General features: G+C 50.6%; 5 non-coding genes across 5 annotated transcripts; 2 read left to right on the top strand and 3 right to left on the bottom strand.

Annotated features, from left to right (window-relative positions):
* Positions 1-1,629: 1,629 nt before the first annotated feature.
* On the bottom strand, positions 1,630-1,711 carry TRNAS-AGA. Its single transcript has one exon. It is a non-coding gene; the product is annotated as a tRNA-Ser (tRNA).
* A 1,200-nt stretch (positions 1,712-2,911) lies between these two features.
* On the top strand, positions 2,912-2,983 carry TRNAC-GCA. The gene has a single exon. It is a non-coding gene; the product is annotated as a tRNA-Cys (tRNA).
* Positions 2,984-11,315: 8,332 nt separating this feature from the next.
* Positions 11,316-11,387, top strand: TRNAA-UGC. The gene has a single exon. It is a non-coding gene; the product is annotated as a tRNA-Ala (tRNA).
* Positions 11,388-15,888: 4,501 nt separating this feature from the next.
* TRNAG-UCC lies at positions 15,889-15,960 on the bottom strand. The gene has a single exon. It is a non-coding gene; the product is annotated as a tRNA-Gly (tRNA).
* A 6,064-nt stretch (positions 15,961-22,024) lies between these two features.
* Positions 22,025-22,098, bottom strand: TRNAT-UGU. Its single transcript has one exon. It is a non-coding gene; the product is annotated as a tRNA-Thr (tRNA).
* Positions 22,099-25,208: the final 3,110 nt, after the last annotated feature.

Raw genomic sequence — 25,208 nt, 5'->3', positions numbered from 1 at the left:
TGTGATGTCACTGCCACACCCCTCCCTTGCTGTGCTAATGTCCTGCCCCTGGCCAGGCACTTTGGAGGTTTGAGCTACTCCCTGTGGATCACCCCACTCAAGGAGCGTTCATTCTAGGAAGCAAGCCGGCTAGACAGGAAAACATCAGACGCTGCTCCCAGTAGTTTTTGATCATCTGCAAATTTTGTCACCTCACTTTTTAGCAGACTATTTATGAATATGTTGACTAGTACTGGTCCCAGTACAGACACCACTAGTTACCTGTTTCCATCCTGAAAACTGATCATTTAGTCCTACCCTTTGTTTCCTATCTTTTAACCAGTTATTGATCCACGTGAGGACCTTCCGGAGGTGAAAGTAAGCCGGTATGTTCCGGTATGGGGTACCGGCAAGAGCCGGTACGCTGTGCCAGCCCAGCCTGGCTTCCCAGGCTGGTGATTTAAAGGGCCCAGGGCTCCCTGCAGCGGCTGAAGCCCCGGGCACTTTAAATCACCTCCAGAGCCCCCCTGCGAGAGCCCCAGGGAGCAAATCACTGCCATGGATGCTGCTCTGTCCCGCTCTGCCAACATAGAGCAACGTGGCAGGAGCTTCCTTACAGTGGGGGGGCACCGTTGTTTGAACTGTGGCACCCCCATGACACCCCTTCCCTAAGGACCCCCACTCACACCACCTCTCCCCCTGAGGCCACACCCACAGAATGCCTCTTCCCCAAGACTGCCCCCTTTCCCTCCCCTCCACTCCATCATTTGTCCTAACAGCCAGTAAAGGGTGGTGGGGCCATGGCCCTCTAAACCCCCTCTTCCAGCACCCCTGACACAGAGCTAAGCAGGCAGCAGTGTGTGTGTGCATGTGTGTGACAGAGAGTGCTGTGCTGAGCTGAGCCAGGGAGAGAAGGGGGCTGATGTTGGGGCTGTCCCCTGCCTCAGGACTGGTTGCTTCCAGCAGCTGTCTGAACTTAGAGACAGTGTGACAACGCACTCACTCTTCCGCAACGCACACACTGTCTCTTCCCCCCCACACACACGCTCTCTACCCCACCCAGGGGCGGCTCTATGATTTGCGCTGCCCCAAGCACGGTGGCACGCCGCGGGGGAGCGCTCTGGCAATTACCGGTCCCGCGGCTCTGGTGGACCTCCCGCAGGCATGCCTGCGGATGCTCCCCCAGAGCCGTGGGACCAGCGGACCCTCCGCAGGCACGTCTGCGGGAGATCCACCGGAGCCACCTGCCGCCCTCCCACGGGATGCCGCCCCAAGCGCGCGCGGGTCTGGAGCTGGCCCTGACCCCACCACGCACATTGCAGTTGGAAAGCAGCTGGCAATCTAGCAGGATGCCCATGAACCAATGGGATAGAAACCTGCATCATGTGATGCTGTACCAGCCTGTGAGGCATTGCAAATCCTTCACAAAGCACCCTGCAGCACAGTGGGATAGCTACCCACAGTGCACTGCTCTCTGTGGAAATCCAAGAGATGCTAGCATGGATGTGCTCTGGTGACACAGGGGCATAGGGTGGACATGCAACAGCTGTTCAATTAAAACACTGTAACTAAAGCCATGTTACTCTTTCATGTAGACATAGCTTAAGAGTGAGACAATACCCAGATTCACTAAAGAACCATAGCCTTTTCTGCAGTTGGCAGGATTTGAACCTGTGCAGGGGGACCCTAATGGATTTCTAGTCCATCGCCTTAACCACTTGGCCACAACTACTTGCTGGAGATGTGGCTCTCACTGCACTCTAGTTCTGTTCTCACTGAGTGATCAATTCCAGTTGTTTCCTCAAACCAGCTTCCACTAGACACACTCTGCTGTGCCCTTGTGTAAGTGTGTCCATGGCTGAACAGCAAGAATTCCTGCTCCTTTCCCTTCAGGCTGGAGCATGAGGAGAGTGCATTGTGGCTAATGACGTTGCTGTAGCTTGTTGTCCATTTTCTGCCTTGATCATTCAGACAGTCCCTTTCCCGTCATATCCCCAGTACATCAGTGATTGTGATAGCAGGGGGCAGGTTTTCTCTGGGGCACTGAGCTTTGCCAGGGGGTTGGTGGCTCCTTTCTTTCCTCACCCTGGAGTAAACTCAGATTTTTATTCCATCCTTGATGTTTCAAGGAATAACAACAGATGACCAAAGAAAGAGGTGGAGAGGGTGGGTCTCAGGGGAGGGGCAGAGAGGTTCGAGAGGTGGGCAGGACAGGGGAGGGTGCAGAGAGGTGTGGGCGGTGGGCAGGGTGGTTTTCAGAGGAGAGGTCACAGAGGTGAGGGGGTGGGCAGGTCAGGTCTCAGGACAGGGGCAGAGAGGTGTGGGTGGTGGGAAGGGGAGGGGAGGGGTAGAGAGGTGCAAATGGTGGGCAGGGCAGGTCTCAGGGGAGGGGGCAGAGAGGTGTGGGCAGCAGGCAGACCTTGGGGTAGAGGGTGGAGAGGTGCGAGGAGGCCTTGGGGGAGGAGAGGAGCAAGCGAAAACTGGACGCAATGCTCCAGATGTGGCCTCACCAGTGCTGACTAGAGGGGAATAATCACTTCCCTCCATCTGCTTGCAATGCTCCCACTAATCCAGCCCAATATGACCAGATACCCATATTGAATGCAGACACAGCAATATCTGATACATTGGTTCCTGTCCATTCAGGAGGTTATTTCCCACCTATTCATAAATAATGAAGCTGCTCTAAGCGGAGGGGAGAGAGCTGTCTCGTCCGTGCAGTTAACCCATCTCCCCGAGAGGTGGTAGCTATGTCAGTGGGGGGAAGCTATGTTGGTGGGTGTGCAAACTGTGGTGTCTACATATGTATATAAAGTTTAATCAAACCCCATTTTTTAAACCCCTGTGGTCTGGGAATAGAAAAGGAGCTCTCTGAGGCAGAGCCCATCCTTCAAAATCCTTAAGATCACAGACTTGCCAATACCAATGTCATGGGGGTATAGCTCAGTGGTAGAGTGTTTGACTGCATATCAAGTGGCCCTTGGTTCAAATCCAACTGCCCTCTTATAAGCCTAGTCCTTCAATAAAAAAAACTGCATATCCATTTCTATTATGTTCAGGAGCTCCACTGAAGAGGGATCCCTGAAATGAATGGACACACTCAATGTTTTCCTGTGCAAATGCATAAAAACCTAGCAAACATGTCCCCCAGCTGAAATCAGTTCCAATCCTCTAAGTGTCTAGGTTTGTTTTCATCAATTAAACAAAGGCACATGAAGACACATTTGCAGGTCCTTGGCCTCCATGGGCTACAATGTGCAGAAGAACAAGAACCACATCCACTTGGGAGCAATGGACTAGTCTGTATTACATTTAGTAAGTAAGTTGCCATTGGGACTGAAAACTCTACTGGAGGTGGACAGGAGCCTGTTACAAACTAAAATATCCAAGGCCTTGTCTACACTACAGGACTATTTCAAATCTACTTAAGTCGAATTTGTGGATTCGACCTTATGAAGTCGAATTTGTGTATCCATACTAAATACACAAATTCGAACTTCTGAGTCCACATTCACGGGGCCAGCTTCGACTTTGGAAGCGGTGCACTGTGGGAAGCTATCCCACAGTTCCCGCACTCCCCGCTGCCCATTGGAATTCTGGGATTTCCCCCCAATGCATGCTGGGGGGAAAAATGTGCCAACGGTGGTTTTGGGTTAGTGTCGTCATTGAACCGTCAATCACGCCCTCCCTCCATGAAAGCGCCGGCCGGAAATCTGTTCGCGCCCTTCTCTGGTCGGTTACAGCGCGGACGCCACAGCACTGCGAGCATGGAGCCCGCTGCGATCATTGCTGCACTTATGGCCGTTGTCAACTCCTCGCATCTTATCGTCCACCTCTTCCACAGTCAGCTGCTGAGAAACCGGGCGAGGAGGCTCCAGCAGCGCAGTGAGGAGAGTGGCACAGACCTCTCAGAAAGCAGGGTACGCCGCGCAGTGGAGATCATGGTGGCAATGGGTCACGTTCATGGTGTGGAACGGCGATTCTGGGCCCGGGAAACAAGCACAGACTGGTGGGACCGCATAGTGCTGCAGGTCTGGGATGACACAGAGTGGCTGCGAAACTTCAGGATGCGTAAGGGCACTTTCCTTGAACTGTGTGACTTGCTGTCCCCTGCCCTGAAGCGCCAGGACACAAGGATGCGAGCAGCCCTGAGTGTGCAGAAGCGAGTGGCCATAGCCCTCTGGAAACTTGCCACGCCAGACAGCTACCGGTCAGTAGCGAACCACTTTGGCGTGGGCAAATCTACTGTGGGGATTGCTGTCATTCAAGTAGCCCACGCAATCGTTAAGCAACTGCTCTCAAAGGTAGTGACTCTCGGAAATGTCCAGGTCATCATAGATGGCTTCGCCGCGATGGGATTCCCAAACTGCGGTGGGGCTATAGATGGGACTCACATCCCTATCCTGGCACCAGCCCACCAGGCCAGCGAGTACATTAACCGAAAGGGCTACTTTTCAATGGTGCTGCAAGCTGTGGTGGACCATAGGGGACGTTTTACTAACATCAACGTCGGGTGGGCGGGCAAGGTTCATGGACGCGTGTGTTCAGGAACTCTGGTCTGTTTAGACGCCTCCAGGCAGGTACTTTCTTCCCGGACCACAAAATAACGGTTGGGGATGTGCAGATGCCTACAGTGATCCTCGGGGACCCGGCCTACCCGCTAATGCCCTGGCTCATGAAGCCCTATACAGGCGCCTTGGACAGTGAAAAGGAACTCTTCAACTACCGGCTGAGCAAGTGCAGAATGGTGGTGGAGTGTGCTTTTGGACGTCTCAAGGGAGATGGCGGACCTTACTGACTCGCTCGGACATCAGCGAAAAGAATATCCCCGTAGTTATTGCTGCTTGCTGTGTGCTCCACAATCTCTGTGAGAGCAAGGGCGAGACCTTTTTGGCTGCTTGGGAGGTTGAGGCAAATCGCCTGGCTGCTGTTTACGATCAGCCAGACACCCGTGCTGAGAGAATATCCCAGCGGGAAGCGATATGCATCAGGGAGGCTTTGAAAGCGAGTTTCCTCGCAGAGCAGGGTAACCTGTGACTGTCCACTTGATTTTAAGAGAGCCTGATCACAAACCAAGTTTCCCCCACTTCCAAAGGACGTTTTAAAACTAAGGACATGTTTCAGTAATTAATAATAAATCTTTCGTTGACTTTGCATTTCTGTTTCTTGGTTGAAACATGGAAGCATTCTGTGCTGGGTAAGGTGTGCACTGATGGGTGGGTTTGCAGGAAGGGGCGAGGGGTGCCGTCTTTGGATAGGGGTTAACATGACGGCTGTGGGTTTCGGCGTTGGAAGGGGTGAGGGGTGTGGGGGAAGGGTGAGTATCTGCCCCTGGATGAGGGCTCTTTTTGGGGCTCAGGCACCGGGGAGGATCGTGGCTACGGTCCAAGTGCATGTGAAGGGAAGCCTGCCTTTACATTCGGGGATGTCAGGCACCAGGACCCTGCACAAGCATACACATCAAGGAAAGACCCGGGGCAGCATACACCACACAGACTGTCCCTGGTGCCTAGTGACTGCAGTCTGTGTGTGCCCTGCAGTTGACCCTGCAGCCAAGTCTGTAGCATGGCACTGTGGGCTATGCACTGACATTACAATTCCCCCCCCCACACACACAGAACAACAGAAAGTCTTCTGACACCAGAAACGTGACGGAAACAGTGAGTAACACCAAACCGCTTTTAATAATGTAGTACACAGTGGGGGGGTTAAACTTGGAGTTGGGACTTGTTGATGCTGTAAGGAAAGAGCTTGTACAAATTTACAGCGCGAGAGTTGTCTTGAACATTATCGGTCTGCTGCGGTGCAGGGACAGTTCTCATGGCCCCTACCGCCCCTCCTTCTTGTAACTTTGGGTGAGGGGGGGACAGGACTTCTTGGCGTTGGAGGGCGGTTGCAGATGCACTGCAGGGGGGCTCTCTCCTCCTGCCTGCGGTCTTGCAGAACATCTACAAGGCGCCGGAGCATGTCCGTTTGCTCCCTCATTAGACCAAGCAGCGTTTGAGTCGCCTGCTGGTCTTCCTGCCGCCACCTATCCTCCCGTTCCAGGTGTGTGCGATGCTGCTGACACAGGGTCTCCCTCCACTGTCTCTGCTCTGCCGCCTCCGCTCTGGAGCAGGCCATCAGTTCCTGGAACATGTCGTCCCTAGTCTTTTCTTTTGGCGTCTAATCTGAGCCAGCCTCTGCAGGGGATGGCGGGGCAGTCCGGGAAGGAGCCGAAGCTGTGTGATGCGAAAAAGTAGGTGATTTCCTTGAACACATACATGTTTGCCAACAGTAAACACAGTCTAGTCAGTTTCAGTTAACAAGACCAAAGAGGGAACCAAGTCTCAGGAGATCTCAGAACTAGTCCGAGATTTCGGAATACGCTCTCATTGGCGGCGCCATTGCACTGGATAGCGCACAAGCGAGGAGAGACAGCTGCATCCCTCTTGCACAAAGTCCTGGTAAGCCTTACAGTACATACTGCTTATCAGTTAGTGGTTAGCTGTGCTCTCCTGCTAAAGGCAATGTGCAAAGCAGAAAAGATGACCCTTTTGCAGCCCCTACCGCCAGTGCACGGGAAAGATCACTGTATGCTTTTCCTCTGTGGCATCCAACACGTGGCTGTTAAGCGAGGGTCATTCTTATGCAAAGTAAAAGTCTACCATTCACAATAGTAACAGTACACTAATTCCCCTAATTAGATGCAGCACTTCCAGAACGACATTACCCTGAGGCGTGTCAGGCGGACTCAGAGAGAGCGGATGCTAACAGAAGCCCTGCACAGACCAGGACCATACGCTGCCATGCTCGTAGAGGCGATGCTTCCCCTTTACCTTCGGATGGCCTGGCGCGGAAGAGTGTGCTTCCACGGAGCACCCAATAAAGCACCTCTCCCAAGAAACCTCCTGCTGAGGCTTTTCCAGCTGCTCTCTGAGAGCTTTTTTGAACTGTCCCCAGAGGATTATTGCTCAATCCCTATATGTGTAGACCTACTGTTTGTATAGTTTGATATTTAAAATTTTTTATATAGTATTTCTATTTTTTATATATATACCTGTTTCTTAAAAAATAAATGTTTCCCTGTTTGTAGCACTTACCGCCTGATCCTTCCCCTGATTCCGAGTCCGGGTTCACGGGCGGGGACGGTTGGTAGGGGATCTCTGTGAGGGTGATGAAGAGATCCTGGCTGTCAGGGAAAGCGGGAGTGGGTTCGATGTCGCCTGCGCCGTCCTCAAAAGACCCTTCCTCATCTTCCCCATCGGCGAACATGGAGAAGGAACTGTCCCGGTACACTATTCCGTCCTCGGAGTCCACCGTCACTGGTGGGGCAGTGGTGGCAGACCCACCTAGAATGGCATGCAGTGCCTCGTAGAAGCGGCATGTCTGGGGCTGGGCTCCGGAGCGTCCGTTTGCCACTCTGACTTTTTGATACCCTTGTCTTAGGTCCTTCACTTTCACGCGGCACTGCATCGCATCCCGGCTGTATCCTTTCTCTTTCATGGCTTTAGAGACCTTCTTGAAGGTCTTCGCGTTCCGCTTGCTAGAGCTCAGCTCCGAGAGCACAGACTCCTCGCCCCACACAGCGATCAGATCCATGACTTCCCTGTCAGTCCATGCTGGGAACCTCTTTCTATTCTGGGATTGCCCGGACTCCTCTGCTGGAGAGCTCTGCATCGTTGCAGGTGCTGCGGAGCTCGCCCCGATGTGCAACCAGAATGTCAGATTCAAACCGCCCAGACAGGAAAATGAATTCAAATTTTCGCGGGTCATTTCCTGTGTGGCTGGCCAGAGAATCCAAGCTCGGACTGCTGTCCAGAGCATCAACAGAGTGGTGCACTGTGGGATAGCTCCCGGAGCTACTAAGTTTGATTAGCATCCACACCAAGCCTAATTCGAGCTAGCAAGTGCGAATTTAGCGTTACTCCACCTGCCGGGGTGGAGTACCAAATTCGAACTAAAGAGCCCTCTAGTTCGAATTAAATGGCTTCCTGGTGTGGACGGTTGAGCGGTTAGTTCGAATTAACGCTGATAAATTCGAATTAAAGTCCTAGTGTAGACCAGGCCCAAGATTTACCAAACTCCCTGTTACACATTCAATCCTTTGTTTGTGCACACGGCATCAATTGGGGCTCTAGTAAATGGCAACCTTCCTTTAACACAGATCGTTGTTCCTTGTAACTTTCAGATACATTCGAATGGCAGCTGTTCAGAGGTCATGTGCTGCTAGTTCATGAGCAGCAGCAGAGTCTCTGTACGTTACCAACCGTAGAGCTGGGTGTGTCTGCATCCAAGTAACTGCAGAGTCAGTGTAGTACCAGACAGTTAATTGCACAGTCTCACTTTCTGGTCTCATTGATCATTTGGGTAGAAACAGCAACGGTTTGGTGGGGTTTGTTTTTTTTCCCTTCGTTTTCTCCTAAGGAATGTGTGATCTTGAGCATGTTAGTTTAAGTTCCCTGTGGGTCAGGAAAATTCCATCTCCTTGAAATAGCTGGGAAGTGACCTGTTTGTATCACCTAGAATAAAGGAGCTTTTGTAAAGCAGTTTTGCCTTTAAATATGCTGAGATAAAAATAGTAAATAGTAAATTCCATGGCCAGACACCAGGCCAGGATCAATTGATGGGGCGAGGATCACTTAATTACAGAAGAAACAAACTCTTGGGAAGTAGCTGTAATTTGTCCCCAAATCTTTCCTTGTTCTCATATGCTATCAGGGATGCTCTTCTAGAGGGCAGAGTTAAGGTTATCTGGGCATATACCCTCACTCTGTATTCCCTGTTTTTCCAGAGTTTGAGTTTTACTGAACTCGATGTTCTGGAAGGTAAGAGATAGTCACAGTGTTGGAGAAAAACTCAGTTCTCACTTTTTGTTTGGGTACAGCAGAGTCAGATACTTTATTCTGTTTAGCACCTACAGCAGGGAGAGAGTGCCCTAGACAATAATAAGCAACAGCTGCATTTTGTTTATACATAGGTCATCCTGATATCTTGTTTTTCTCACTTAGGAGACTCCAGTCTACATTTTGTATTATCTACACAAGGTCAAAACAACTTCTCACACAGTTCTTTTCCATTTGACTCACACAATCCTCGCTTCTACAAATCTTGCGTTATTAGGGTTACAGTTAGCCTGACTCTTGCTAAAAGAGACTGTCATGCATTAAGATCCCCTACAAATCCCTGTCAGTTCTTTCTACTTCCACAACAGTCAAAGTTAACTCTCTGTTAACAAAGGTTTTGTTAGTGACAAATAATGAGACTAATCCCTCACTGCGGTAATTCCACTGACTTCAGTGTGCTCTTTCCTCATTTCTAGTTCCAAAAAAATAAGCAAATTAAAACAATATTGAGAACTAAAATGCTGTGAGAAAATGGAAATTTTAGAAGCTCAAATAATTCAGTTTCTTCTGTCTTGTGCGTGTGTAAATGGCACAGCACGTTAATTTATAAGCACATTTTTCTTAACTTCTTTAAATATTCTGTAGTACATTAACTATACCAAGTGGGTTGTTCGATGCAGTGAGGTTTTCATGCATTGACCAAAACATATTTTTCATGTTATGTAAATGAACACAACTCATTGAACACAAAATTGTGTATTTCATGCTGTGAACTGTGTTGGTAGCTCAAATTAATAGGCTTGTTTTTTTTTTCTCTCTCTCTCTCCATGAAAAAAGGAAGAAACCGTGAAAATACCCATGGGAGAGAGGGGGTTTCTGAGAGCCGGGGTAGATATGGAGATATTTATGAAAGGGGGAGAGGCCAAAGTAGGGCCTTAGCTGGAGCAAAGGGGGAGATTTTTTGTGCAGTTTCATTTCAGCCAGCCTCACATCCTGTAGTCCCTACTTCCCCACCCCACCAACAAAGCCACCTGTGACCCCTGAGACAGCCCCACTGGTCTGGCCCTCCTCCCCACTGCAAAAACTGCAGATCCCCCAGCACTCCCTCTCCTAGCTGGATCCCCTGGCAGCCAGACCTCTCCGCAGAACTGCCGTGGTTGCTCTCCTGGGTGTCTGGTCAAGGACGGCTATCGGCTTCTCCTGAGAATGCAGCTGAGAAATGACTCACCCTTCTCTAGATTCTCGCCTGTGGGCTCTGAGAAGCAGGATGGGGCCTGTATGATAAAGTCCATGTAACATTCCCCTCTCATCCCAGCCCTGGTATGTCGCCAGTAGCTGCTGTCCCTGGGTAGCAGCCAAGGATGTTTCCCACCATTCAGGAGACCCCAACCTGGGACTAAAGTCAGCTTCAGGCTTCTCATCTCTCCCTTCTTGGAATCAAGTTCATGTTTTTACCAAGAGCTAAAGCAGCCCGAACCCCCAGAGTCTGGATCAATGTCACAAGTTCCCAGTGTCTCCGTGGAAGAGAATTTGTTAAATCCCAGATGAGTGGGGTTAAATCAGTTCTCAGCCTGAGTCCTTAGGTCTCAATCCTGAGGATATTGTCCCACCATGGGGCCATTTCCTGCCTCTCTTTCCTAGGGAAGCACAATTTTCCTTGCACAGATGCAGGAACAGCAAGATCTTTCTCTGTCCCTTGTGCAAAGCAGGGAGCCAAATTCCATGGAAACAATGGACAAGCAGGGGGCCCTGGGCACATCCAGCTCTGGCCATGAGATGTTCCCTCCCCTTTTCTTTATGCCCCTGTTGTTATTTCATGGATTGTCTGGGATGGGGGAAAAGCTGAGTTCACTCCAGGTGGACGGGGAAAGAACCCTGAAAATCTCAGGCCCCAACCCCTGCTACCAGGATCACTGAGGTGCTGGGAATCTGCATAGGAAAGGCACTGTGTGAATTGTTAAGGTGGGGAATGAATAACATTCTACAACAAGAGCCACCTCATTAATCACCAACACAGGCTAATCCTGCCACAGATAGAAGGGAAACTGGGAGTGATTCTTTGCTGTTCAGCCATGGAAACAGTGACCCAATTGCACCACAGTGAATGTGCTGGGGAAAGCTGGACTTCACAGGCAGGTGGAAAGAGCAGATCCTAGAAACACCTAGAGCTCCCCACACCACTGCTGCCACCAGGGTCAGGTGCTGAGTGACTCACAGTGCCCCCCTCCCCCCAACACATTACCTTCCAGCAGGGGGTGGCAGCACCCCCCACCCAATGCAGGGGAGAGGGCTGAGTGTATCTCTGCACCCTGAGTCCAGGGCACCCACTCTCTCTGCCCCACACATCGAATCTGGCCCTGCTGAAAATTGATCCCTATGAGCAAGTAAACTCCAGGAGAGCAGGACTGGCCCTCAGAGAGGGGAATGGGCTTCTCATGAAGCATATAGGTCACGGGATGTGCTGGGAACAGGAAGGCTCTGAGTGTAACCCGTAGGCCCCACAGCCTATATGGGGATGTAGCTCAGTGGTAGAGCACATGCTTTGCATGTATGAGGTCCTGGGTTCAATCCCCAGCATCTCCAGGTTCATTTTACCCTGCTGCTTTGTTCATGCCCAAAGGGGATGTTACCCAGCAGTCTCCCTGCAGGAATTTCAGTCCTGCTCAGTCAGGGGCAAGTGCCAATTGCATGGAAGGTCGGGGGGGTTTCTGCTCCTAAGTCTCCTCTGTACATGTAAGATTCCCACCAGCTGTGCTGCTTGGGGCAAGGGTAGATGAGAAGGGCAAATCCTCCAGCACTGGAGGGGAAGGTCCCATCTGCACAGACTGAGAGGCAAAGACTAGACTTATTTCTTGTCTGGGCCCAATCTTTTCACCTGGTACAGTCCTTGTTCCAGCTCAGGTGGTAGCTAGGGGATGTCTCATGACTGCAGCCACCTTCCTTCTGTTCCACCCCCTTATACAGCTTTGGTACAAGGCAGGAATCTCTTGTCTCTCTCCTGGGGAAGAGCCCCAGGTTTAAGATGGATTCCTGTACCAGGTGACATGGTCACATGTCCTGTGAGACCCCCCAAGCCTTCATTCTTCCTGGCCTGACTCATGGATGGTGCAGGACAGAGCCATCTCCAGTCAATTGTCCTGGTTAATGGGAGCCATCAAGAGTCCAAACCACTGTTAATGGCCCACACTTTGCATCATTACAACAGGACCTCAGAGTTATAGTTCATATTTCTAGTTTCAGATCCAAGAATGATCGGTTCATACAAATAGGATGAACACACACAGTAGATTATAAGCTTTGTAATGATACCTTACAAGAGACCTTTTGCATGAAGCATAGTCCAGTCACTTTATATTCACACTCATTAGCATATTTTCATAAAATCCTATGGAGTGCAACATCACAGCAGGGAAAGGGTTTTACTGCGGCACCTGGGAGCAGTTGAGTTTCATGTTCAGGCTGTGGTATGAGTTCCTCCAGGTTTCTCGTAAGCACTCAGGGACCTTAGCGGGTGCTCTCGATACAGGAATGGCCCAGATATGATAAAGTGATGGGGATTGCATTTTCCTTTTTTATTTCTGTATTTCCAATGACATTTCTATTTGTGATTTCATTTTGCTTTGTATAACTGTGTTTTCTCCTGGATTTGATATTTAACTAAAAAAGGAATAAGGCCTCAGGGCTCTGGATGGAGGAGCAGGCTGGGGCTAGGACTGCTAAGAAACCAAGAGTAGCAGATTTTCTGTATTGTTTCCTGCCCTTATTTTCATGACTAATTTCTCTTCTGCATGAAATTTGCCTTTTTGACACGTGAGTCTGGCTAGTTCAGTTGGTAAAGCATCAGGCTTTTAATCCGAGGGTGTAGGGTTCAAATCACTAGTCAGCGAAAAAGACAGTTCTTTGTGTAATATCCTCCAAGATCTTCAGATGGCATCTCTTGAGGACTCTCCTTGACTTCAGCTTCTTCTTTTCAGGACATGGCCTTTCCCAGGAAGGGCCCTTTACTGCCTGGGACTGAAGGTGCTACTGCCTCACCTGTCCACTGGCCTCACAGTCTGGAGGAAGAAAGGCCTCTGGGCCTGCACCAAAGTGCTGTGTGCTGACTTTTTGAGCAAATGCAGGGCTGGCCAGAGAGGCATCTTCCCACTGAGTCCTTCCTGCCAGAAAAAATTGTCCCCACAGACAGGGGCGGCTCCAGGCCCCAGCACGCCAAGTGCGTGCTTGGGACAACAAGCCGCGGGGGGTGCTCTGCCGGTCGCAGCAAGGGCGGCAGGCAGGCTGCCTTCGGTGGCATGCCTGCGAAGGGTCCGCTGGTCCTGTGACTTTGGCGGACCTCCCGCAGGCAAGCCGCTGAAGGCAACCTGCCTGCCATGCTTGGGGCGGCAAAATGCCTAGAGCCGCCCCTGCCCACAGAGTCCTCCCTGCTGGAAGTCTACAGTAATCAACAGGTGCTCTGCTGGTCCCGTGGTGTAAGGGCCAGCACTCAGGACTTTGAATCCTGCAATCTGAGTTGAAGTCTCAGTGGAATCTGAGAACAATTCCTGTGCCACAAACCCTGCTGGGTCTTCCAAGGCTCTGTCTTGCTTTCTCAAAGGCCATGAAAGCCACTACAAGAGGGTTTTTTTCCTGCTGATAATAGCTCACCTTAACTGATCACTCTCGTTATAGTGTGTATGGTAACACCCATTTTTTCATGTTCTCTGTGTGTGTGTATATATATATATATATATATATCTTCCTGCTGTATTTTCCACTGCATGCATCCAATGAAGTTGGTTTTAGCCCAGGAAAGCTTATGCTCAAATAAATTTGTTAGTTTCTAAGGTGCCACAAGTACTCCTTGTTCTTTTTGCAGATAAATTAATGGAGGTTAAGTCCATGAATGGCTATTAGCCAGGATGGGTAAGGAATGGTACCCCTAGCCTGTTTGTCAGAGGGTGGAGATGGATGGCAGGAGAGAGATCACTTGATCATTACCTGTTAGGTTCAGTCTCTCTGGGGCACCTGGCATTGGCCACTGTTGGCAGATAGGATGTGAGGTTGGATCGACCTTTGGTCTGACCCAATACGGCCATTCTTCTGGTCTTATGAAGGGAGGAGCAGAACACTGTGACAGAGTTTCTGTAGCGTAGTGGTTATCACGTTTGTCTAACACGCAAAAAGTCCCTGGTTCAGAACCAGGCTGGCATAATTTTCCCAGCTCCTACTAACCTGTCCCTGCTGTTGTAGGAGCAGCAGTGATTTCAACGCTCAGAAGGTCTGTTATACTTCCCCTGCTCCCACTTTTGTCTCCTCTCCCTCTCTGAATGCCTGTGAAGTTGCTTTTCCCGTCCCGCTCCCTCCTGGAATGCTGGTGGGATGAATGGGCTGGTTGAAGAGCAGAAGAGCTCCCAGGTAGACAAGGTGTCTGGGACTCTAATTAGGCAGCGCTCACACACCCAGAGCATGGACACTGCCCAAGGTGGAGTGTGACCAACCAGATGCAGCCAAGTCATCTCTAGTCACAGGCCATGAGGTGCAGGCCCTTAAAAGGGAAAGGGTCCTGTGCTCAGGAGAGCACTCACAAGCTTGTACCTCCAGTGAATGCCCTTTGCCCAGACCGCCTGGACAGTGGTTCTCTGCGTTGCATTTCATTGTGCCTCAAGGAGACTTACCTTCATCGCACCGTCCATAGCTGCGCTGTGGGACACTTACCTTGCAGAATCCTGACATCTCCAGTGCTGTGCCTGTCCAGGGAGCGTGAGTATGCGAGTGTGACCCCTCCCCCCGCACACTTATTTTGAGCTTAGCTGTCAGTATAATAAATGTGCTGCTTTCTGCCAAACTCTGGTGGGTCATTAGTGCTCCCTATGCTTACTAACTGGCCCAATTTTGGGTAACACCTGCGATAACCCCAACCCCTGCATGGCAGAAGGTAGTGAAATGAGCTGAGGAAAAAGCCTTGGCATCAGCAGGGGAAAGCTAGAGGATCTTGGCCAGTCACCTTTTGAAGCCTTGTGGCTTGGTCTCCTCTGCCCTTGGAGGTTTGCCTATGGCGGCCGGCTCTTCCTGCTGGCCTCCTTTGCGTGAGTTGCCAAAGGAGGAAGTGAGGCAGGAATGGGGCAAAAGAGGAAAGTCGAGCTGAGGAAGGCAGGGCAGAAACTAAGCGCCTCAGTGCGGCTAAGTGGGGTTAGTAGAGCGTCACCATTCGTTCTGCAAACCCTGGGGAGGTGCGGTTGGCTGCTGGGAGGTAGAATCCTGTGCCTTCCTCTTGGCTTCCCAGGGATGGCTACTTGCAGCCCAGGAGAAGGACAGTTCTGGGTGAAAGGAAAACAAGCAAACCTATGGGAGGAAATTTGGGTGCGGGATGCTGGCTCTGCGCTGGGGGAGGGGGTTGGGGTGCAGGTGGGGTGGCGCTTACCCCGGGCACTGCAGCTCCCAAAGTGACCAGTACACACAACCCTGCGGCAGCAGCTCCTAGATGGGGTGTGCCAGGGGGGCTCTGTGCGCCGCTGCCTGCATGCGCCACTCCCAGAGCTCCCATTGGCTGCAGTTCCTGGCCAATGGGGGCTGCGCAGTTGGTACTCGGGGCAGGGGCAATGAATGGAGACACTCCCCCCATCCCAGGGGATGCTGGGACATGCTGGCCACTTCTGGGAGTGGCACGGAGGGATGGAGGCAGAGTGGGCAGGGAGCCACCTTAGTGCTGCTGGAACATCTCTGCACACCCATTGGGGAGGGGAGCAGAGGGCCTCCATGTGCTGCCTGGGGTAGGGACAGTGCACAGAGCTGTTTCCCCACCTGGGCCTATTACAGGAGTGGGTGGGTGGGGTCTTTTGGCCTGCAAGGTGCAGCAGGTCGGACTAGATGATCACACTGGTCCCTTCTGACCTTAAAGCTCCTGAGTCTAAAAGGGAGAGGGAAGTAAAGGAAGTTTTTTAAAAAAATAAACCAAATGTAATACCAAGACAACTCCAACAGCTCATTGTATAGTCCCATTGTGTGTTGAATGACCTGCAGGACATTGATTCTCTCATTCCATTGATAAACTGATACAATGTGACTGAAATAAAACCAATTCCCAGGGGAGAAAACATCACATCTCTACATTGGCTGGGAATTGAACCCAGGTCAACTGCTTGGAAAGCAGCTATGCTCACCACTATACCACCAATGCATCTGACAAAAGTACCACTTATGCTTGCCCAATGAGGCTAGAGCAGCATTGAGGAGATTTTCTGCCTGTTAAAATGTACTGGATTCTCATCACTAAAAAAAAAAACACCTCCATCTTCACTTGGGTTTGAACCATCAGCCTTTCAATTAGCCACCAAAGTTGTTAACCACAGGGTATGTCTACACTACGGGATTATTCCAATTTTACAGAAACCGGTTTTTGGAAACAGATTGTATAAAGTCGAATGCACACGGCCACACTAAGCACATTAATTTGGTGGTGTGCGTCCATGTACTGAGGCTAGTTTTGATTTCCAGTGCATTGCACTGTGGGTAGCTATCCCATAGTTCCCACAGTCTCCACCGCCCATTGGAATTCTGGGTTGAGATCCCAATGACTGATGGGGCAAAAACAGTGTAGTGGGTGATTCTGGGCAAATGTCGTCAGTCAATCCTCCCTCCGTGAAAGCAACGGCAGACAATCATTTCGCGCCCTTTTCCCTGGATTGCCCGGGCAGACGCCATAGCATGGCAACCATGGAGCCCGTTCAGCCTTTTTGCACTGTCACCGTATCTCTAGTGGATGGTGCTGACAGACACGATACTGCAGCGCTACACAGCAGCATCCCCTTGCCTTCTGCAAGTTAGCAAAGATGGTGTAGCAGGGTGGACCCTGCTCCGGGGTTTTAAGGGGTTAAAAATGGCCTGACAGAGCTGAGCTGATTGGGGAAGTGGCTGCAGCTGGGGGCCATGCCCCAAACTGAGGAGCAGGGCCTTATAAAAGGCAGGGAAGCCAGGAGCCAGACAGTCTCTCTTCTGCCTTCAGAGAGAGATGAGCCTAGCTGCTGGGAAAGAGAGACCAGGTACCTGAGTGCAGCCGGGCTGGGGAAGGCTGAGGAGCCGGGGAGCTCCAGCCTAGAAAGCCCCAGGCTGCGGCCTAGGAGTGGGCCGATAGGTACTGTGGGTCGCAGAGGGCGGCCCAGGGGTAGGACAAAGCAGCAGGTCCAAACCCTCCTTGCCAGGGATGAGTTGGCTGAGACTGCAGTCTGCCCAGAGTGGGGGGCTAGACAATGACTGGCAGTAGCCATACACTGAGGCAAGGTAGGGATAGAGGGTGAGGGGTACCTAAGGAGGGGAGACCCAGAGAGACGGGGGTGATTGTCAGGGGGCAGCACCCCAGAGAAAGGGGCACTGGGTCCAGGGAGGGACACGGGGGCCAGACGAACAGGTGGATCACTGGCCTGCAGAGGGCGCTCCGGCGCTGGACGGAGCAAATTCCATGAGTCACCAGCAGGAGGCGCCGCAGGGGTGAGTACCGCCCTGTTACAGATGGTTACCAGCCATACCGTCCCGTCTGCTGCTTTGCAAGTTGACAATGACAGTTGCCAGTTATACTGTACCATCTGCTGCTGTCATGGGTGCTCCTGGCCGGCCTCGGTGAGGTCGGCTGGGGGCGCTTGGGCAAAAATGGGAATGACTCCTCAGGTCATTCCCTTCTTTATGTTTTGTCTAAAGGGAGAGTCAGTCCTGTCTAGACTATCAGACAAGCCTACTAAAGAACCAAAGAGGCAAATGGCCGCTCCGGGTCAGAGCCCCAGACATCCCACAGTAATGATGAGCTGCATGCCATTCTAGGGGGTGCCCCTGAAACAACCCCACCCATTGCTTCCCTCCTCCGCCACCCCTCCTGGGCTACCGTGGCAGTTATCCCCCATTTAAGAATCATAGAATCATAGAATTCAAGATCAGAAGGGACCATTATGATCATCTAGTCTGACCTCCTGCAAGATGCAGGCCACATAAGCCGATCCACCCACTCCTTAGCAAGCGACCCCTGCCCCATGCTTCGGAGGAAGGCGAAAAACCTCCAGGGCCATTGCCAATCTTCCCTGGAGGAAAATTCCTTCCCGACCCCAAATATGGCGGTCAGCTGAACCCCGAGCATGCGGGCAAGACTCTCCAGCCAAACCCTCTGGAAAAGGTTATATCATACCATTGACCCATTGTACTATTTACCAGTGTGGCACTTAATTGACCTATTGACTAAGCCCGTTATCCTATCATACCATCCCCTCCATAAACTTATCTAGCTTAATCTTAAAGTCATGGAGGTCCTTCGCCCCCACTGTTTCCCTCGGTAGGCTGTTCCAGTATTGCACTCCCCTGATGGTTAGAAACCTTCGTCTAATTTCAAGCCTGAATTTCCTGACTGACAGTTTATATCCGTTTGTCCTCGTGTCCACATTAGCACTGAGCTGAAATAATTCCTCTCCTTCCCTGGTATTTATCCCTCTGATATATTTAAAGAGTGTAATCATATCTCCTCTTATCCTTCTTTTGGTTAAGGAAAACAAACCGAGCTCCTCAAGTCTCCTTTCATACGAGAGGCCTTCCATTCCTCGGATCATTCTAGTGGCCCTTCTTTGTACCCGTTCGAGTTTGAATTCATCCTTCTTAAACATGGGAGACCAAAACTGCACACAATACTCCAAATGAGGTCTCACCAACGCCTTATATAACGGGACTAGCACCTCCTTATCCCTACTAGAAATACCTCGCCTAATGCAACCCAAGACCGCATTAGCTTTTTTAACGGCCACATCACATTGCCTACTCATAGTCATCCTGCGATCAACCAGGACTCCTAGGTCCTTCTCCTCCTCCGTTACTTCCAACTGGTGCGTCCCAGCTTATAACTAAAGTTCTTGTTAGACATCCTAAATGCATAACCTTACACTTCTCACTATTGAATTTCATCCTGTTACTAATACTCCAGTTTACAAGGTCATCTAAATCTCCCTGGAGAATATCCCGATCCTCTTCCGAATTGGCAATACCCCCCAACTTGGTGTCATCCGCAAACTTTATCAGCCCACTCCTACTCTTGGTTCCCAGGTCAGCAATAAATAGATTGAATAAAATCGGACCCAAAACCGAGCCTTGAGGAACTCCACTGGTAACCCCCCTCCAACCGGACAGTTCCCCCTTCAATACTACCCTCTGCAGTCTCCCCTTTAACCAGCTCCTTATCCACCTCTGGATTTTCATTTCGATCCCCATCTTTTCCAATTTAACCAGTAATTCTTCATGCGGTACCGTATCAAACGCCTTACTGAAATCCAGATATATTAGATCCACCGCATTTCCCTTGTCTAAAAAATCTGTTACTTTCTCAAAGAAGGAGATCAGGTTGGTTTGGCACGATCTACCTTTCGTAAATCCATGCTGTAATCTATCCCAGTTGCCATCGGCCTCATGCTCCAGAACCACTCTCTCTTTTAAGATTTTTTCCATGACTTTGCATACTACAGATGTTAGACTAACAGGCCTATAATTCATTTGTGTGATGAAGTAATAAAGAATGCATGAATTTGAAACAACACTGACTTTATTGCCTCTGCAAGTAGAGCTCAAAGGGGGGAGGGGAGGGCAGCCTCCAGCTGCTATGATATTCCAGGCAGGACTGAATCTCCATTAGACAAAACTTAAAGAAGAGAATGACCTGGGAGTCATTCCCATTTTTGCCCAGGCACCCCCGGGCGACCTCACCGAGGCCAGCCAGGAGCACTCACGGGACGACGATGACGGATACCAGTCCTACTGTACCATGTGCCATCCGCAAGGGAAGGGAAGTGAAGGAGATGCTGCTGTGTAGCGCTGCAGCACCATGTCTACCAGCAGCATCCAGTAGACATACGGTGACATTGCTTTCACGGGGGAATGGGGAGCAATGACATATACCCTGAACCACCCGCGACAATGTTTTTGACCCTTTAGGCTTTGGGAACTCAGCCAAGAATTCAAATGGTTTTCCGAGAGTGCGGGAACTGTGGGATAGCTACAGACGTCAGTCACCCCTCCCTCCATGAACTCCATTTCATGCTTTGGCTTTCTGGTACGCTTGTCTCAGCTCCTTAAGTTTCAGCACTGTGTTGAGTCCCTGCTGTGGCCTCTGTCTATCATGGCCTTGGAGATTTTTTCAAATGTTTTTGGCATTTCGTCTATTGGAACAGAGTTCTGATAGAACAGATTCATCTCCCCATACAGAGATCAGCTTCAGTATCTCCCCTACAGTCAATGCTGGAGCTCTTTTTTGATTCTGGGACTGCATGGTCACCTGTGTTCATCGGCACTCCACGCTGGGCAAACAGGAAATGAAATTCAAAAGTTCGCGGGGCTTTTCCTGTCAACCTGGCCAGTGCATCCGAGTTCAGATTGCTGTCCAGAGTGGTCACAATGGTGCACTGTGGGATGGCATCTGGAGGCCAATACCATTGAATTGTGGCCACACTAACCCTAATCCGAAATAGCAATACCGATTTCAGCGCTACTCCCCTCGTCGGGGAGGAGTAGAGATTCCAGTGTTAAGAGCCCTTTATATCAATATAAAGGGCTTCGTTGTGTGAACGGGTGCAGGATTAATGTGATTTAATGCTGCTAAATTCAATATAAACTCATAGTGTTGACCAGGCCAGAGAGAGCAGCAGGTTTCCTCTATTGTTTCCCACTCTTGTTTTCTTGACTAGTTTCTCCTCTGCACCAACTTGCTCTTTTGATCTGTGAGCCTGGCTAGCTCAGTTGGTAGCGAATCAGACTTTTAATCTGAGGGTCCAGGGTTCAAGTCCCTGGTCAGGTGATAAACTACTCACCAAGATCTTAACCTGTCTTTCTCACATCCTCTTTGATGTTACTTTTTCTCTTCAGAATTTTCCCTTTCCTCAGAAGGGCCTTTTTGTGTGTGGGTTTGAAGGAGCAACTTCCTGACAGCCCCTCTGTCCTTGCAGCCTGGAGGAATAAAGCCTCTGGGCATAGAGCATGTTCCTCCCCTGCACACACACACACACAGAATATCCCTAAGGAATTAGAATCACCTGCTGCCTTCCCCTGTCCTGCTGGATCCCCAAATGAAGATGCTCTTCAGCCTAAACCTATGTCCCCTCTTTTCCCAGTGCCCGTCAGACCCAACCCTCAGTCCCTCCTATGCTCACTGCTCCTCACTCCCAACCAGAGCCTGCTCCTCTTCACCCTTCTCCTCTGTCCCAACCCACAGCCCCCTCCTATTCCCAGTGCCCCTCAATCCCAACCCACAGGCCCCTTCTCCTCACGCTGCTCCTCAATCCCAATCCACAGCCCCCTCCTTCCCTCCAGCAGCAGGTGCTTCAGATCCCCCCAGGAAGATTTTCTTGCAAGGTTTCATGTATGAGTCTGCATGTGGATTTTACAGTAAGTTGGAAATAGGTTGGGTTGCTTGCCGAAATGATCACTTGTGGCTGGTGTTGGATTCCCAGTCTCCATGTTACAGGGGCAGAAGAAATAAAGGGTTTTTATCCTTGTTGTGTGAATCGAGGGCAGCACAACTGTGCTTGGCAGACCCCGACTGAGGGACTCACCCTCAGTTCAATAGCCCTTGCTAGGCAGGGGACAGGGGTTCCAAAGCTGAGTGGGCTGGGGCTATGTCCATACTGCAATGAAACACCCACAGCTGCCCCGTGCCAGTGCAGGCTCCCAGGCTAGGGCCCTGGGGTGGTAAATTAGCACTGTAGACATCTCAGCTCAAGCTCAAGATCAGTATCGGGCTCTGGGAGTCCTCAAGGTTGGGAGGGAGTTTAGCAAGCAAACAAGGTAAAATGGCAGTGGAGTATTACCCTGGACTCAATGGCATTTCTCCATTGGTCTGTCTGCTTTGGGGCAGGGACAATAACACGTCCTGCTGCATTCGTTATTTCAAAGGGCGGTTTAGGATTTTCATTCTCACAGACGGTGCACGAAGCAGGACTCAACCCTCGGTGTAAACTAAATGAGCCGCTCAGAGATTCTGGCAGCCACAATGAGCCATTTTGTGTGACATCCCAGACCTGCCCCTGTCCCAGAGGGAGGGGGGGACATCTGTGACAGGCTGGAACACTGACCTATCAGCTCTTAACTCCCAAACTTTCAGTAACTCTGTTATCAGTGCCTGTGAGTGTAATTTAAACAGCCATACTGGGCTGGACCAAAGGCCCATGTAGCTCTGTGTTTTATCCTCTGACAGTAGCAAATACCAGGTGCCCCAAAATTAATCAACAAGGCACCACTGGGAATTGAACCCAGGATCTCCTGTTTACAAGACAGGTGCTTTAGCCAGCTAAGCCATGGTGCCTGCCTGTGGCAACAACACACTGTCTGCCCACACCTGACTCCCTGCCATCCCCAGTGGGGCCTGAGAAGCTTTGCTTGTGTTGGATTCTGCAAAGCAGAGGAGCAGGTGAGGTTTTCCTTGCAAGAGGGGTGTGTGTGTGTGTGTGTGCGTGTGTGTGTGTAAGTAAATCTTTGGCCAGGTCTGCACTACAAAGTTATTTCAGCATCATTATATTGCTCAGGTGTGTGAAAAATACACAACGCTTCCTCGGTCGGCAGATTTTGGCTGGTGCGTACACTGCAATACCACGTCTGGCAACAAAATTGGCCTGTTTTGGTGACAATATAAAACCACCTTGACGAGAGGCCTAGAGCTTTGTGCAGCAAACTTGAAGTGACAAATTGTCAGTGTAAATGCTGCTGGTCATTATATCACCATAACTGGCCTCCACCAGTATCCCACCATGCCTGCCATGACCTCGCCTGCCCTGCATTCCTGCTACAGAGGCTGGGTCCTTCCTGTTTCATAGCTCCATAAAGTTCTGACTGCTGAGCTGTTATCTACACCGGGATTAGGTTGATAGAACTGCATTGCCAGCCTAAGTAATCTAATTACACCAACCTAATTTCATAGCGTAGACCTGTCCAAAGAATCATACACACACCTTGGGAGCAAAACTTCACCTGCTCCTCTGCTTTACAGAAGACAAACATGAGCAACACTTGTCAGGGCCCAATGGGGATTGGCAGAGAGTCAGATATGGGCAAACACACTGCTTTAAGTAATAGCAGGTACCATGGCTTAGCTGGTTTAAAACACTTGTTTTGTAAACAAGAGAGACAGGAGGAGAAATCTAAGGCCAGCAGAGATAGGGACAAAAAGGAGTTTCTAAACACTAAGCAGAAGCAGGGGCTGAATGAGCTCCCCCCTCACATCTAGTGAGGAGCTGGGGGAAAGACTTCAGGAACAGACCGTTTGCTTAGACACACCTACTTTGCCTAGCTATGCAGCATGATGGGGCCACTGTCCCAAAATGACCAGTTTTGGCTGGTGGCGGGTTACAAATCACTTCAGGATTGAGTGGAATGAAATGTTGTTATCCTTCCTGCATGAGTGAAGGGCAGCAGAACATACCTAGTCGGTCCTGATGGAGCGTTAGGTGGGTGAGGAATTGCTTTTATTGGACTTTGTAGAAGTGATTGAGAACGTCACCCTAACCCAGTGGTCCTCAAACATTTCACACTGTGCCCTCTTATCCATGGCTGTGGCCCCTCGGAAGCCACGGTCAAGAACTGAGGCTGTGAGTGGGTCAGTTGCTTGCTGGGAAGAGGGGTGCAGACAGGGGTTAGGGGGGTCGAGTCCAAGCTGGGAGCCAGGGGCCCAGGCTGAGGGTGGGGTTGGGGAAGAGCTGCGACAGAGTGGGGCTGAGTGGTGCTACCTCCCTGCCCTCCATGGGGGCTGGCTCAGGCCCTGAGGTGCCCCCATGAATGTTCCTCTGTGTCCCCCTAGGAGTCATGCCCCACATTTTGAGGACCACTGAACCCTACTCACTAATCAGGGGCTAGTGATGCCAAAGCCCAGGGAAAGGGAGAACAAGCGTGGGGCTCCCAGCACCGGAGCCATGTGAAGGGGCTGCAGGAGAGGAGCAATGGCTGGTGGCCCAGGGAGTTAAGGGCAAAGGGGGCACAGGAGGGGCAGGAGTTAGGGGTGAAGGAGGAGCAAGGGCTGGGAGTGCAGGGGCTAGCGGTAAAGGGGGAGTGGGGATCGTCCAGGGGCCATGGGGAAGTGCCAAAGTACAAGCTTTGCTCAGGGCACCATTTTCCCTAATGCTGGTCTGAGCAAACAATTGGAAATGACCCTTCAGTGAGACCAGAACCATAGAGTAGAAAAGCCCCTTTGTTAAGTGCTGGTGGCTGAGTGCTTAGGGAGATGGGTTAGAAAACAACGGGCGTCTTTCTGTGGAGGTTTGATTCTTGCCTGCTGGGTAAGGCTGGTGTGTGGTGTCTCCATGACTGCACTTTCCGTCTCTGATCTGCCCCAGGGAACCAAGTCTAGACCTATTCAGAGGCTCTATGCCAGCATTTCTCAAACTTCCTTTCACTGCAACCCCCTTCTGCCAAAAAAAAAAAACTTACTACATGGCCCTGGAAAGAGGGACCAAGCCCCTCCACACTGAGCAGAGGCAGGGGAGACAAAGCCTGAGCCCTGCCCCAGTTAGGGGAGGGCAAAACCAGAGCTTGAGGGATTCAGCCCTGGGTGGTGGGGCTCAGACTTTTGGCTTCAGCCCCAGGCCCCAACAAGTCTAATGCCAGCCCTGGTGACCCCATTAAAACAGGGTCATGATGCACTTTGGGGTCCCGACTCACAGTTTGAGAACCAATGCTCTATGCTGATGGGAGAGAGTTTTCCTGTGGGTGCAGTTAATCCACTTCCCCAAGAGGTGGCAGCTATGTCAGTGGGAGAAGCTATATCGGTGGGTGTGCAAGCTGTGGTGTTTACCACATTTAAGAAGTTTAATCAAACCCCATTTTTTAAACCACTTGTGGACTGGGAATGGCAAAGGACCTCAATGAAGCAGGGTCTGTCCGTCAAAGTCCTGGAGATCATGATTCCATACCCCTTTTGTCATGGGGGTAGAGCTTAGTGGTAGAGTGCTTAACTGCAGCTCAAGTGCTCTTTGGTTCAAACCCCAGTGTCCTCTTAACATTTTTTCTTTTCTTTTTTAAAAAAAGGAAAACATTTTCATTTCCATTCTCCATTATGTTCAGGAGCTCCACTATACGGGGGTGTTTGATATGAATGTAAACGCTCAACATTTCGCTGTCCAAATGCATAAAAACCTAGCAAAGCTGTCCATCAGCTGAAATCAGTTCCAGTCCTTTAAGTGTCTAGTTTATGTTTTCATCAATTAAACAAAGGTATCATACAAATGTACATTTGCAGATCCCTCTTCTCCAGGAGTTATGCTCTGCAGAAGAACAAGAACCACATCCAGCTGCAGTTCAGGAGTCTGATGACAAATGTTCTGAGGGCTAGAAAAAATGCCTTCTAGTGAGCTATTGAACAAGCTCAACCTGTTTAGCTTATCAAAAGAAGATTGAAAGGTGACTTCATTGAAGTGTTGAAGGGCC

The sequence above is a fragment of the Mauremys reevesii genome, linkage group 17 (genome assembly GCF_016161935.1).
Source record: "Mauremys reevesii isolate NIE-2019 linkage group 17, ASM1616193v1, whole genome shotgun sequence".
Taxonomy (NCBI): Eukaryota; Metazoa; Chordata; order Testudines; family Geoemydidae; genus Mauremys; species Mauremys reevesii.
Note: the sequence above shows the minus strand (reverse complement) of the source record. Positions and strands in the feature narration are given on the sequence as shown.